Source organism: Corvus kubaryi, unplaced genomic scaffold (genome assembly GCF_017639235.1).
Source record: "Corvus kubaryi isolate FWS band 111438036 unplaced genomic scaffold, C.kubaryi_AGA036_p1.0 37391, whole genome shotgun sequence".
NCBI lineage: Eukaryota > Metazoa > Chordata > Aves > Passeriformes > Corvidae > Corvus > Corvus kubaryi.
This window is the reverse complement of record NW_024581130.1, coordinates 2,154,172-2,170,190: the sequence shown is the minus strand read 5'-3', so window position 1 is coordinate 2,170,190 and position 16,019 is coordinate 2,154,172. Positions and strand designations below refer to the sequence as shown.

Here is a 16,019-nt window from a genome sequence, read left to right as displayed (position 1 = left end):
CCTGAGAAAGAAGGCAAGGAGGAAAACGAGATCCAAGGCACTGCAGGAGTGGAAAGAAGTGATTGCTGATGACTGTTTTCTGACATCTTCGAGGCCAAATTCAGGGATAAAACAGTAAACAAAGCCCACATTATGTGTGTTGTATTTAACCACCACAGCTAATAGCCCTCAACCTGACTCCAATGGGAATATGCAGTGATTAGAGACACCTGCGGGTTAATAATTGGAAGCATCTAAGCACAGAGGCAATTAATATAGGAAAACTCTCCTGAGGCTGGAAAGGCAGCACTGTTTAAATAAATAAATAAATGAATATGTATGCCTACATAAAAGGGAATACTTTTTATTCCTCTGAATAGACCACCTTTCTGCAGGGACTAGAGACGAAGATATCACTGAGGCATCCTTCAAGATCAGTAGAAGTCTTGTCCCAGAAAAATGGCTGGAATAAAGATTTTGATCTGCTTTCAAAACTTTAGTAGCCTAAAATGTTAAAAGTGTTCGATTTGGAAACATATTTTGAAATTTAGTTTTGGTCCTAACTTTGAAGTTTCTCTGTAGAAACTCCACATTAATTTCAAAGGCATTTTTATGCCTTTGACATAGCATAGGAAATAAGTCAAAATTCAGACATGGGAGAGGCTACTGAAGGATAGTTTTACATGCCTGAATCCACAGATCTATGAATGATCTGGGATGTATTGCTTACTGAACTTTGTTTTTAATATAGAAAGTTAACAGAGTTTGCATTTTAAGAAATTACGTGTAAACCAAAGAGATAATATTTTTCCCTGGACATTTTCAATCTTTCAGGTAAAATTTCTCCCCCTATTATGTATGATGCAACTAATATTTCACTGCTCATTTTCTCTTCAAAGCCTGCTGCTAAAGTAGATGTTTCAAGGGTAAGTAGCAAAGGCTAATGTATTCCTCAGCAAAATGGAAAAATGATAAAGTGAAAAAAATACATTAAAGGACATTAAAGGATAACTCTGACCATGTGACCCGGTCATAAAAAAAAGCATTTTCAGAGAAAGAAATCAAAACCGTGCAAGGGCATGAATTATTTATAGACATAAGGGTCCCCAGGAAACATACAAAATTTGCCCTTAAATGATTCAGTTTAAGAACTATTCCTGTTGCTTTTCCTTGACTTCTAATGAATAAATAACTTGCTTCAATCTTGCTACATTTTCCTCAGTTGATTTTGGCCTGAAAACAGGCATTCAAGTTATCTAATGCTTCCTCAATATTCTGGTCAGAAAAGGACTTTGTAGATGTCTTGGGGTGACCTTATGATGTGTATCCCATATCGCTGCCTATGCCCAGAAATTAATTATTGGCCTTTCTATGCCTCTGAACTGAGCCTGAGAGGGGGAAAACATGAGGAAGTGGGGTGGACAACCCACTTCTGCTCTGGCAGCACGAGTGAGTGAATTGAAGGAGCGCAAGTCTCAGAAAGGAGGATCTACCAAAAAGGAAGTAGCTCCAGTTGCCTGTAGCCAAATTGCCGGAAATGATGGAAAAGACGACGGCATGTCCAATTCCCATGAAGGAACTTCTAAGATACAGGCCCAGGGAAAGAAGGATAACCAGGCATAGAGGGGCCCTGCCTCTAGCCAGGTAGAGGTCAGGGAAAACCGTGTTTTTTGGACTGTGTGGATTCGTTGGCCTGGTACATCAGAACCACAAAAATATGATGCCTTGGTTGACACTGGTGCGCAGTGTACAATAATTCCATCGCAGCATGTGGGGGTAGAATCTGTTTCTATTTCTGGTGTAACAGGTGGATCACAAAATTTGACCTTGGTGGAAGCCGAGGTGAGCCTGACTGGAAATGAGTGGAAGAGACATCTCATTGTGACTGGCCCAGAGGCCCCGTGCATTTTGGGCATAGACTTCCTCCGGAACGGGTATTTTAGAGACCCAAAGGGACTCAGGTGCCTTCTCTCAGAGTATATATATATATTTCTAAATTTGGCCAAACCGGAACAGTAGAGTTCATACGTATTTGGAGCTGAGGAGGGTCTGAATTAATGAGAGAAACATGGTAAGAAAAAATATAAAAAAGAAAGAAAAAAAAATAAAGCAGCCTCACAACCCCAAACCAAACACAATACAACCACTGATTCTTCCTACCAAGCTAGGGTACTCTTCCCACCCTCTCTTGTTAGTGGAAAGGCATGAGGAAACCTCATCTTTGCCTCCCCTCATGCAGTCTTAGCGCAGCAAGGCTGCAACTTCAGGCACAGCAGCCACCCTGCTCACTTACTGGGCTGTGCTTTAGCTTCAAAATAAGTCAGGATAAGGCATGGAGCAGATGTCTATACAAAAAATACACTTTTCCAGAGCAGTAGGAAGTCCTGCCAAGTCTCCCTGGACAGCCAGGCCATGGACAGCCATATACATCTTTGTTGCTTCTTACAAAATATGCCCCACCAGCCTGCATTCTTCTAACTTCATGCATATTTTCTTGATTAAAATTAATTGAATTAGAGATGTATTTTAATATACTGAAAGAAGGGAGGAGACTTGTTTCCAGCTTTCTGTTTAATCCTGTTAATTGACAGTAAACTTATCCCAGTTTTCTTGCACTAAATTTCCAGAACATTTTAGCTAACATTTAGTATAATGACATGTTCAAATTCAATCAGGACATGGCAGAAAGGTCTCTCTGAGAAGAAGGGCAAGTCATTTATTTCATGTAACTTGCTCGTTTTTGTTCTATATATTGTTGGATTAAGTGGGCCACACTGAATTTAAAGGAGAAGATAAGCTATTATTACATTGTGTTCCAAAATCTTCAGAGAAATACCAGAGATAATTGCCTTTAATGTCAATTTATTAAGCAACATTCTTATGTGATGCATCTGTATGGTGTATTCAGGAGTGGAATTTCTAATTCTAGTTGTAACTTTTGTCTTTACAGAAAGCCAGAACTCAAGCAGCATAATTTATGTATAAATGTCCCCTAGGGTAAGCATTTTTCTTGTAAAAATAAGTTATAAAGAAAGAGAAAAAAGACATATGAATTCACCCAGAGACATGGGAGATGTGTAACAGAAATGGCAGTCAGGGCCCATTTGTATTCTTTCCTAGGAGTTCTCTTGGCAAAATGACTTTTCTCCACTAATTTCTTCATTGTGTTTGTTGGTAAACAATATAATTCTTATTTACAATGTTTAGCAGAGAAGGAAGCAATAGTTAAAAAAAAAAAAAAAAAAAAAAAAAAAAAAAGACAATTAGCCTGTTCTCTAGTCTATAAATTTTACGGTTTATAAAGGCAAATGTAATTCTCACTGAAATGTAGACATTACTGACAATGCAAAACACGACATATATATAGAGCTACCTAATAAAATGAATGTGAATGTATGAATAATTTGACTCAAAAGGTAGGAATAGTGATCTTTTGAGCCCAGAAATCTGAATTGTATTAGGGCCATGAGGCTGGGGCAAGTTAACCGAGGCCAGTGGCCTGCATAAGTGCTTTCACATGCCCCCACCCTGCCAATGGGATGGAAGGATAAGGAAAGATGTGGTAACATTTGTGGGGGTGAGATTTGTTCTACCCCTCTTAGGGATGATGGATGAGTACAGAGCATAGCAGAAATTTTTTCCATTCAGCTGAGCTCTGCTATTTGGCTTTGTTTAAAAAGACAAAGGAGCTGCATGATACAAATCAGTGCAGTGGTGGAATGGTGAAGTTTTCCATCAAATGCTTGTATATGTTTATTTTTCTGAAACCTTTAGCACCCAAGTTCTTTATTTCCAGGCCTCTTACAATTCTAACTTCCTGAGAAGTTGAGTTACAGGTGACAAGTAGAGACTAACTGGTTTGGTCAGGATGATGCACATAGAGCAAGATTTGAATGAGGTATTAGTCCTTAGCTCCAGGTAGCACTGTAAGGTTAGGATTTTCCTTTGATTTTGGGATAAATGTAATAGTAAAAACACTAAACATGAAACATAACTAAACATAACTAAAAAAACCCCACTAAGAATAACACTAAAAATGAAACACTAAGAAATGTGAGAAAAATCTTGTTGCTTTCTCAAAGGAAATCTCTAAAGTGTTGCTCATCTAAGTGATTTGATTGGAAATTGCTCATGTTCAGGACATCTCTCTCTGATTTATTGTTTTTCATGTTAATATTGTTCTATAGTTTAGGACTTACATAAATGCTGGGGTAACTTATGTGACTTGAAATATTTAAAGCAAATGCTTTTTCAAGAATTCTCCCTGTCATGGCCACCAATATTAGTTGATTTATACATCCATCTCTGAGATCAGTCTCCTCAGGACCCCTAGCTCAGTCTGAACCATAAAGATCTCAATGAAAAGAATGGAAAGTGCAGAGCCTCTGCCCTGTGAACATCAATAAAAATCTAGGAGGAACCTACTTCTCCCTTAGAAGCCTCCTGCCCATGCAATCAGTAAATTAGCACATAAGCACACTAAGTGAGCTTTTAGACAGGATGCAACATAGCAGTCCACAAACAGGGAGAAACTGTATTTTGAGAGCTACGCCCAACTAGCCAAAACTCAATTAAACAGCAGGTATTAGACAAATACTATCTCAGCCTGACAATACTTCACATGCCATTTTACTAAAGATTTTTCAGTACAATACTACACACGTTTGCAGAGGGAACACCAAACCAAATCTCTCTTACTCTCTACAAAGGATATACAGACACCCGCCTTACTGTTTTAACATGGCTTTGTTTTGCTGTTCTACAGCAAGTCCAGCTTAATAAAAAAACCAAAAATAACAAATTTGGAGACTGATCTTAACATCATTAAACATTTAAAAATACTATTTCAATCACTTTCAATCAATATTTTTGCCAAGAAATCAAATCTGTAAAGAAATTATAACCCAGACATCTTGAACTTGAAAGAATAGGCTACTTACTGTTAATAACAGGATCTGGAGTTAGAGCTTTAAAAATTAAAATTTATAGAGCCCTAAAAACTGATGTTGGCAAGCAAAATAACTTTAAAGTACAAATATCTTCTTGGATAACCTATATATTTCTCAATAAGCCAGTATCACAGGTCTCTAGAGAATGCATCCAAATTCTAAAGTAAACTTTATTACACATTTTCTCTTCCAACTTTGAAAACTACAGGAAGACTTGGTAAAGTAAAAATACAATACCCTTTTGCTTGAAACCTAAAAATTCTGTAGCTTGGAGCAAGCCTTTAAGAAAAATAAAATATTTATAAAGTGTTTTTCATCATCCTGGGAAACACAAACTTAATCTCAGCATATGTTTTAATGTTTATTAAGTGACCCATCACCAATGGATATTAGCTCAAGTTTGTAGCGCTCAATGTGGGCCAAAGGTAATTTTTTCTAGTACCACACTTCTGTAAGCATTTCTGGATTGCAGAATCACAGAATGTCCTGAGTTAGAAAGGACACACAAGGATCATCAAAGTCTGTCCCCTGGTCCTTTACAGAACATCCCAAGAATATCCCACCCTGTGCCTGAGAGCATTGTCCAAACACTTCTTGAGCTCTGGCAGGTTGGTGCCGTGACCATTTCCCTGGGAGCCTGTTCCAGTGCCCAGCCACCCTCTGGGTGAAGAACCTTTTCCTGATATCCAGCCTAAATGCCCCCTACATTTCTGTAGCCAACTTCAGGATATCTGCTGAATATTGGAGACAATACTGAACTGAGGCCATAAAATGAGGATTTACGACATGAGTTTACGCTCATTAAACCAGCTAGGTGCTAGATTTTTAAGTAACCTGTTAATCTGAACCTGCAACCTGAAGGAAAAAAAATATAAATCTTCTTTAGCTTTGCGGGATGCTGATAGGGATGCAATGCCTACAATAAAAATATAAAACTAGTACTGCAATCTTGTTATGTTGAATGAAAGACTGAAATTCAGTTACTAAACAATTAACTTTCAAAACTGCAATATATGGCTGGGTTATGGACTTTTCTTTTCATTGTTCTTATCCTCATTGATATACTTTTCTAGCTTGTGACAATATTCACTTAACTCTTCTTAGATTTAAAATTAAGATAATTTTGAAACAGATGTTTTTTCAAGTCATTGTTATAATTTTGAAAGTTAACACATGTATCTTAAATTCAACACAAGTTGAATTTAACATGGAAATTCACTTTTCATGTACCCATCATGCCTCACCAAGAAGTTGAACGTCATGTCCAGTTTCATGAAAAAATTTCTTCTGTGTATCAATTTTTCTGTAATGAATATGACCAGGCTAGGTTCCTACAGTCATTATAGCTGGATTTTCTTTTGTTTTCCTAATCTCTTAAGATTACATATTTCAAAACTCTTTTCCCTCTGTTACCGTATTCCAAAGTATTGTCAAATTATAGTCTTTATATATGGAACATCTGTAAAATCAACTTGTGCTCCGTTTTTGTGCCGATTATTTTTCAGGTGAAATGAAAATACCTTTGGGATTAAAAAAAAAAAAAAAAAAAGGTATGTAAATATAACATTATTTTATATGTGTCAGCCCTGGGAATAGTTCTGTCTTTTAGAGGAGTATTTAACATTCCTGTCAAAATACACAGATATTTCTTAGACTTTATAGTTAATCAGTTGTGTGAAAAAAACATGTATTTGAGCTCTACTTTCACATGTTGTGATGGAAAATGACTGTCAGATATGCCACTACTCACAAACATTTTCACTGGGAGAGATTATCACCACTGGGATAACAAAAGGAATTCCAAGCAATATATCTGACTAAATGCAACTAAGTAAACCAGGTTAAGCACCAAAAGTGTATTGAATACAATGTATGATTGATCTGTATAGCTAATTATAACAACAATATAATCCTCATAGACTGAAAGGTTTTCAATAAAATCAAAAGTAAATGTATTCTGTGCGGTAAGATGAAGATCAAATTTATCTTAATCGACACATGAATCTTTTATCAGGAGTTGTTCTACAAACTGCACATTGCAGTCCCTTGAAAAAATCTCTGTCATGGCTCATACTACACAGTGTCTCCTCCTCATTCAGGTTTTCAGTGCTGGAAATGTTTGCTGCTAGCTGAAACTCTGACCACACTATTTCCCTCCTAATCCTGTCTCCAGGTATCACTATTTCCCAGGAAGGTCTGCCATGTCCAGTCCTCTGGACCTGCATCCATCTACGGCTGTTTTCTAAGAATAGTTTGCCATTCTTACCTGCACTAACCTAACATTCCAAAATTATAGCCTCCTAAATGTCCTAAATTGAACCTTCTATGAAACAAAAGGGGTTACAGCTTGAAAAGAGAAGAAGGTAGGTTAACATTTAAAGTAAGCTTAAAGCTTATATGATATATGAAGATCTATGAAGAAGCCTGTATAGACGCACACTGTTTCTTCAGAACACAAAACTGTGCTCAGGAGATCAAAATAAAGGAATCAAAGAAAGTACCATAAAGACTTGACACTGGCTTGGCTAATTAGATACAGAAAAAAGATGAAACTAGAAAGATAATACTTTGTGGTAATCAAATGCGTAATGATTATAAGAAGGTGTGTAGTTTGATAAAAAAATGTATCGCATCAGCTTGTGGAACACCCCTCCTGTCACCCTAACTCTAATTACAATATGTTTTTTGTATATGAGGAAATTTATTATTAGTGTAGGTCAGAACATTTGAATGAGATATTGGGATCTGAGTTTGGGAGAACAAGCAGACCTGCACAGCCTCAGAGATTGCTGGTTGAGTCCCACAGTGATGCTGGGAGTAGTTGCTTGAATTGCTGCACAGCAGCAGGGTTGGAGAGTTAAGTGATTTCACAACTTGTTTACTCATAGTGGTATAAAACATATTTGCCACAATTCCGTGGTCCAAAATGTTTTCTAAGTCCCTGGACTTAGCCCAGCAGAGATGGTCTAATGGAGAAACTATGAACAAAATCTCACAGAAACTACCAAAGACCCTGCTGACCTTACTGATCTTTAGATTGGACTGTGAGAGTACATCTGCTTTCATTTAACATGAGACTGAAGTGTGATAAAGAGAGAGATATTACCTTTCACATTTTTGAAATCCAATATTATCTTTTTTTTTTTTCTTTTAACCTTTAAAGCTTTTTGGTATATGGTTACTTCAGTAAAGAGTCTGCCATAACACATAGCAAGCTGATGGAACTATTGGAAAACAGAGATCAAGTAAGGTGTCCTGGATAGCATTAAAAAAAAAAAAATCAACACTATTTTTATTTCAGTGTTCGTATTTTGTGTGGGGTAGGGGGAAGAAGCAAATTACTTAGTCTATTATGCCAGGAAAAATTTCCAGCAGCATTTTATTTTAAGCCAGGCCTACAAAGAACTAATACTGAAGCTCATTTCATGGCCCCCAAGAAATTTAACACCTTGAAGAAGGTCACTTAGAGCATCTAAGAAAAACCTGAAGCTCAGTTGATAGTACCTATGAAGTATTTAAACCTGAACATTGAGCTGAGCACTTTAACATCTGCTTACATACCTTATGGGGCATTTTATCTTGTACAAATGTCCAGCAAATAGGTAACACAGTTTTCAAGTATGTAAATAGGTATGTACTGACCCAAGAGGAGTAGAGATACATGAAACTAGAAAAACACAAGGGCAGATTTTATCTGAATTCCATGCCTGGATTAGAGGTTACCTTGTGTCTAAACATTACATGGTACCATAGCTGCAGTTCAGAGCAAGTGGACCAAGATGAAGTGGGAGAGAGTGAAGCATAGAATTTTTTTTTTTTTCTGGTAAATAATTTTATTGAACTATATTTTTCTTATGATTGCTCAGCAGCAGTTTTTAATTCCTAGAGAATTCAGAGTGTTGGAATGATGGATTAAAAGGAAGCAAAGGGAACACATTTCACAAAGAAACAAGTTGCTAACGAGCTTTTGCTCTAGCTACATAGCTGAGGTCAGTTAAGTCACCCTCTCTTATAAAACAAGGAGGAATCGCTGAGTGATTAACTCATTTGCTAAATGACTGAACTAGATCAGACTCTCAAGAAATTCATGGGATGAAGAGTAGTTGTTCAGATGTGCAGGTGCTACTACTCAGTTTCTGGAAATTATCCTCTTCTGACAGCTATTTAATTCAGTCTAATTACAAATGCAAAATTCTGTTACTTGTCTTATATACCACTCATTTTCCAAAGTAAACTGTTCTAAGGGTTATGCTGCATGTCTAGCCCACATACCTGTTGAATAGAAATAGGTTAAACCCAGACAGGAAACACACCACACAGCTCAAAGTAACTGTCTCAGAGATGCATTTTTGCAAATGCTCAAAGAAAAAACATTAAAAATTCAGCAGCTATTTCAAACTGATTTAAATGAAAAACTATTGATGATTACAACATAGTATTAATATTTCCTTGACCCTTATGATAAAAACCTATTGGATATTAAATTTTCCTAAAAGCTACTGGTCAGTTTTGGTCTTATGTAGTTTAAACAACCAAAAAATACTTCATGATACAGTAACTGTAAAAGGTCAAGCAAATGTACTCAAAGAACAGCAGATATAATTGAGCTCAAACTATATTAGATCATCCAGGTCATCTTTCTGACAAAGTAGAGCTGTTTAAAGGAGTTTAATTTCTCATGATTTGTTTGGGTTTTTGAAGGACAATATTGTTGGCTGAACTTTTCAGCAGACAGTTACAGTTTGAAATGTTGCTTTAATCTAAAAATCACCATAGCTGCTTACCACTGAAAATTCACCTAATTAATCTAAGCATTTCTTAGAAGGTTGGAGTGAAACAGAGGGAAGACCATTTTCTAATGTTCTTCTCTCAGGCAGCTTAAAGCTTCTCATTGCAAAAATGATATTGGGTTAAAAAGGCTCTTTCAGATTCAAACACCATGGTTCCTAGAACTGCCACAGTTGTTACAGCTTTACCAAGGTTGATTTTTAAAGATGGATAGGCACCAGAGTAAAGAGAGTAAATGCTACTGCTTCCACTGCTAGTGCAAAGCAGTCTTACATGATAATACGCAAGCTGGACTTTTACTGTACTGAGACTCACAATCCTCTCAAATTAACAGCATCAGGCAGAAAGCACATCATGAACACATCTTCCACTCACTGATGGCTGTTTCTTCCCTAGGAAAAAATTGTGCATAAACCCAGGATGTAATTAAAATCAAACCTATATTTATATGAACCTTGTTAAACATCTACAGAGTCTAATAGCGAGCTGTCTGCGCCAAATTTATAACTCTTCTACTTCGGAAAGACAATCATTGACTGCTAAATGGAACAGAGTGTGGTGACTAATGGGGTTCACACTAAATCTGCACTGCTTGTTCTGGATGGTTGAAATCAAAAGAACACTTTTCACCACTTGCAGTCTGGATGTGCTTTGAAAACCCTAGACTTCCCTCTCTTTGATCCAATGAAATGAAGTGAAACATGTAGCCTCTAGGCAGTTTTTAGGTACTGAAAGATCAAATAGACGCTATTACAGTGCAATTTGCTTGGTGACGCCTAACAGAACGGATCTGCTCAAAACTTACCTTGTATTTTGCAGACCACATAGAAGAGGGAAAGGTAACTAAACTGAAATTACAGTACACTTGAAGTGTTGATTCAAATGGTACTGAAACAAATACATTCTAGCACTGGTAAGGTTCAAGATCCATACACTTGGCTAAGAAGCTGCTCTGGAATTCCATCTAGCTTTGCATTGTGCATAACATCACCTTGGGTTTGACTCAAAATTTTAGGATGCCCTTTTTGGTTTTTTTTTATTAAAGGAATAGACCTTTTTAAATGGTTCATCACAATAGAATTCTGTGTTCAATCTATATCCTGTATTAGTCAATAAACAAGTCCTGCCTTCTCTGTATGTATCCTTATGAATTAAGTATCGCCATGACTTTGATCTCTCTCCTCTAATTTCATTTTTGTCTTGTCTCTGATTTCCTAGAGTTTTGCTGCTCTACATGGGTAATCATTCAATAAGCTTTTAGGAGGCACAAACATTTTCTTGAACGAAATGGCAGAGTTCCAAATAGCTACACAAGAGAAAAACCCTAGAAACTTATTTATACAAATATTCCCTCATCATACTTTGTTTGCCATGCTTGGCTTATTTTGTTACAGAAAAATGGAGTTAATATAAGACTAGTAATTATCCAATCAAGAGTGCCATCCCAAATTTTCGTGTAAGAATTTAATATGGGACAGAAGAGCTGCATTTGGAATTCACTGGAATTTGGCACTCTGTACAAGTTTGAATTGGAAATTACAGTATTTTTCCCTGGTCTCCCATAGGCTTTTAATTATCTATGTATAATAATCTGAATAGGTCTAAGAAATCAACTTTTACAGTGTGATATAGAAAGCATTAATTTGGTCCATTGCTCCTGAAAAATTAATGACTTATCAATAATCAATACTGTTACTCTTTCACAGTGTTAATATGAGAGTCAACAAAACATGCTATAATTCTATAGAAAATGCTAATAACTTGGGAGAGATTCTATGAATCTCAGGTTTTAACTGGGTCTACTAGAGCATAATAGGACAGGAAGATCCAGGTTTGAGATTCTCACAGGCTAATTGGAAAAACAGAATTGATTGCTAAGACACCCTGACCCAAACTATTCTCTGGGTGAAACTCCTTTTGTTCATGATTATTTAAAAATACAATTCCATCCTGCTGATGGTAAAAAAACAATTTAACAAAATACAAACCAAAACCAATCAAAAAACCCAAGAAAAACGAAAACAAACAAAAACCCCCTCCAACATACCCACTAACAAAAACCAGTCTTATTTTACTAAGAAAACACACACCTCCAATTGCCTTGAAAGGTTTTATGGAACTACACAAAGATCATATCCCTCCTAAAACACCATCTTCCACCAGATTACCTCAGAAAAATCCTTCTGCAGAGAATAACTTTGTCGCCAGCAATTAGTGCTCAGCTGGGGTCAACTTACATTTATTTGTAAATCTACCCCCAAACCTTGAAATCTATGTCATGCAGATAAACTTTTCCGAAACATCTTGACTTCCTTCTGATTTTTTACATTGGTGCATAAGTAGCAGCACTGGAAACATGACTGAACAAAATTGATTGATCAAATCAGATGCTGGTGTCAGTGTTTCCTCTAACCCTGTGTTTCCTGTCCTGTTAAGTTTAATATTCCCCACTCTAGGCATGAGGTTTCGCATTCATTCATAAACCTGTTTCTAGAAAATGTCGCTACTCTTCATGACTGAAACTGGAAATCTAATGCATGCACATGTGTGTTCCCAGGTAAGTTATGCAGAACTGCTACCAAGCATTCATGCAACATCGGCTGGATTGATTTGCCTCTTCCAGATGCTGGAAGCTTTCGAATCCCATTTTCTTGTTTCATAGACGTAGCTTTGATTTTACAGATTTAATTTTAGATCTAATTTTCAGTGATGCCTAACTGACCCAGTAGCTATAATTCTGTATTTAAAACTGACTTAGCCTTCCAAACAGCTAATGAATAGCATTAGTTTCATTCGCCAGCTGCCAGGTTCTTCAAGATGATGAGGACCTGCCCATGAGGCAGAAAGAAAATCTCTTCTTTTTTAATTTCACGCTTATTTAGAGTTAAGTGTTGTTACTTGTATTGAGGTGAATTCAATAAATGATTCACAATCTCTACATTACCTGTGATTGATAAATTCTGAGATTTGGCCCGCGATACTCAATATTCAAGGTGTAAGTCATGTCACACCTCTTTAACTAGAGCTAACACATCCTGCAGCACAGCTGGAAGACTTCCTTGAAAAACACAGCCATAAACTTGAATTGCATCAACTTCAGAGTCAAAATACTTTCATGGTTTTGCAATAATAACTCACAACTGAAGATCTCAGTAGGCTGCCAACCATTTCTAGGTACGGTTACTATTAAAAGACTAATTTGTACCCTTTGTCAGTGATGTAAACCCCATGGCCTGGGCTACACAATGTTTCCTCTGTGAGGGACTCAAACCACACTCAAATACAATTAATTGCCTACAAACTGTGTCTTTCATTCAAGTGTATTGAAGCATTAATTTTGATCTTATCTCTCCACAGATTAATGGCACTGCATATTTTTATGGTGATTTCACAGGACTGCTTGAAGGAAAACAGCACTGGAATATTTTTCTTGCCTACTCTTACAGTAACTTTGTTTTTTTGCCTAATTAAGAGAAAGTATGGGTGCTTAGATTTCCAAAGACACCTACTGGAAGGTAAGTGTTCAAATATTGATTTTTAGGGGATGTAAAAATCCAGCTTCTCTAAAATGCTCCCTTGACTCCTGCCATAAAGTCTGATTAAGAAAAAAGTGGAAGTGGCATTAATGTTTAAACTGTGCAGAGAGGAAAGGGTGAAAAAATGATGAAGATTCTTACTTCCTTCTAAGTAAGCACAGATTAGGGACTGGAGCTGGGAGAAGGAAATTAAAAAAAAAAAAAATCAAGAAATGACACACTATTTTCTTGTCATATGTAGCTGAGCTCATAGAAAGGAGCACAACAAATTTTAAGAACAAAAGAGCTAATCTGTAAAAACAGCAGCCAAAACATTGGTTTATAAGGAGCTACTACAAGCTCTCACTTTTCTTCTGATGACCGAATAACAAAGCCAGTAGTGAATAAAAAAATGCTGGAGTGATAGTTGAGACAAACTGAAGAGAAATATTTGACTGCCTCTCTTCTTCCATGTTACAGTTAAACAATCCAATAATTGGGCAGTATTGTGACAGAACTGTAGGAGCTTTTGGCTTTAAAAGATCCCAGTTATTTGCCAACCTAGAAAAAAATGTGAGTAACAGTTTGTAGCTCCCATAGTCAGGCATTTTATTCTTAAACCATTTCATGTATACTTATATTACAAATTAGTAGTTTAGGGTTACTAATTACATTAACTTACTCAACATTACAATGCTGAGGTATCAGTCAGGATACATTAGGAAATAAGAAGCACATCTAAGTTTGCTCTCCCACTAGAATCAAATAAAAATGTCACAGTACTGCAGTCAGACAGTTCAGATATGAATATTCATTGGCAACTGTTTGTGACAGATTTATGAATGCTTTCACCTGCTGGTGGAAAAACATTAAGTTGCAAAATAAAGCTATTAAAGTAAGTGAAAAGAAAAAATAAAGGATATACACAGATGGATGATGATCTTGGAATTATGCAATCTTCAGAGAAAAGAATGGTCTTAATTTTCATATTATGAAAACATTTGTTTTATATATGCAGATTGTCAAGGTCTTAGCATTTAACTCACTGTCATCACACAATGTTCACCAAACATGTGGAATGATGGGCTCAGCTATCCCATCACCACCTTGTGGCAGAAACACATACAATGGCAATTCTTTAAGGATTTTCACTGCTATTTTCCTAAACTGTCTTAACAAAAGAGGAAATCTCCATTAAGAGAAGAGCATTTTGGAGCCCAGGATAAAAGGTTTGATTACAAATATTGTAATAATAAAAATGCATAGCACTGCTAGAGTGCTTTCAGCCTGAGGATCTGAAATTGCTTTTAATAAATTAAGTCTCGAGATTTTTAAGAGGAAAGCATTAGCCCCACTTTAGGGATGGGGAAAGTGATGAACACAGAGGATAACTGATTAGTTCAATTTAAAAACAAAGCATAACACACAGGTTAGAGGCAAATAAACTAATTCAGTATTTTATTGATGGATTAAACAATTTCTGTGAGTTAAAGCACTTTTTAAATGATTTATGCCGGAGAAACATCAGGATCTGAAGCTTGTTAAAAGGCATGTAAAAAAAGTATGGGCTTGTTTTACCATTTGTATCATAGGAGACTTTGCTGTGCATTCTTTGGATTCCTCTCTTAAATTTTGTAAATTTGACTCCACAGCCCTCTTTAGTTTTTTTTTTTATTGCGAACACAAGTGAAATATGCCAAAATTCAGATTATTTTAATAAGCTGGTGGAGGCAGTTAAGTGTTTGTATCAATGCCTATAAACACCAGGCTCGTCTGAGTGGATTTGCGTGATACTACCTGACATGGCTTCATAAAGAGAAAATCAAAAGAAACAAAGTAGAAGAGATAAGGGATCATAACAGGAGTTCTTAATGAAGGAACAAACAAGCTACTAAACGGGGAAGAATCAAGTCCTGCTGCAGTGGCCAGGTTTACTCATCCCTAAAATAGATAGAAATGTAATAATTAGAAATAGATATGTTTAATCAAGAAGGAAGTTTCGGTGGGTGCTTTAACAAAAATTGTTTCTGAGACTGCCATAGAAACGGGGACCAATAGTGAAGCAGGGATGACAAGAAAGCAAGATTCAAAAAGAAAGGTTCTTTTTTTCCTTGCTTCAAAAATTTATCTGGATCTGTGTGTGAAAGGAAAGACTGCATTGCCTTTCACAAACTCATATTATTAACATGTTTTAGTAGCTTGCTGGTCTTCTGTTCTCTGGGAAGAAAAAAACCACCCAAAGCTGTCAAAAAGAGGGAGGCCAGACAAGTTAACCTGCCTGGCTAACAGAGAAGGATGGTGAAGGACAGTTCCTCTTGCCCTGAATGATCTATTTAACCTCCTGGAAGAAAAATATGACATTTGCTGGAAAGATGTACTCAGAGGGACTAAAAAGGGACCAAAATGTGCTGCCCAGCTGTTAAACTGTGGAAACTACATGTGATCTTGAGTAGTGTTCATACAAGCCAAATCTGGTGCAATCCTAAATTCCTCTTTGCAATTTTTGACAATCAGAAATCTGAGCTGTATTCTAAGGGGAACCTTCCATTAGTTTGTGGGATTTTTGTGGGGTTTTTTTCCCCTAATCCCTTCTTGAGCCCATGTATTCAGCATCAACAACATCCTCCAGCAATAGTTTACATATTTCAAGTAACAGAAGTAAAAGAAGAAAGTGCACTTCCTTGTGGTTTAAATAAGCTACTCGGTTATTTAACCAGGTGTCAGCAAGATGTTATGGGTAAGACCAACTCTTCATTCTGTACTTTTTCCCTACTGATCTTCCATGCTG

At 36.6% G+C, this 16,019-nt stretch overlaps 1 protein-coding gene across 11 annotated transcripts in view; it reads right to left on the bottom strand.

Annotated features, from left to right (window-relative positions):
* The window catches only part of ROBO2 (roundabout guidance receptor 2), a 1,044,190-nt gene that overhangs the window by 526,996 nt on the left and 501,175 nt on the right, over nucleotides 1-16,019 (bottom strand). The gene's annotated exons all lie outside the window — the stretch shown is intronic.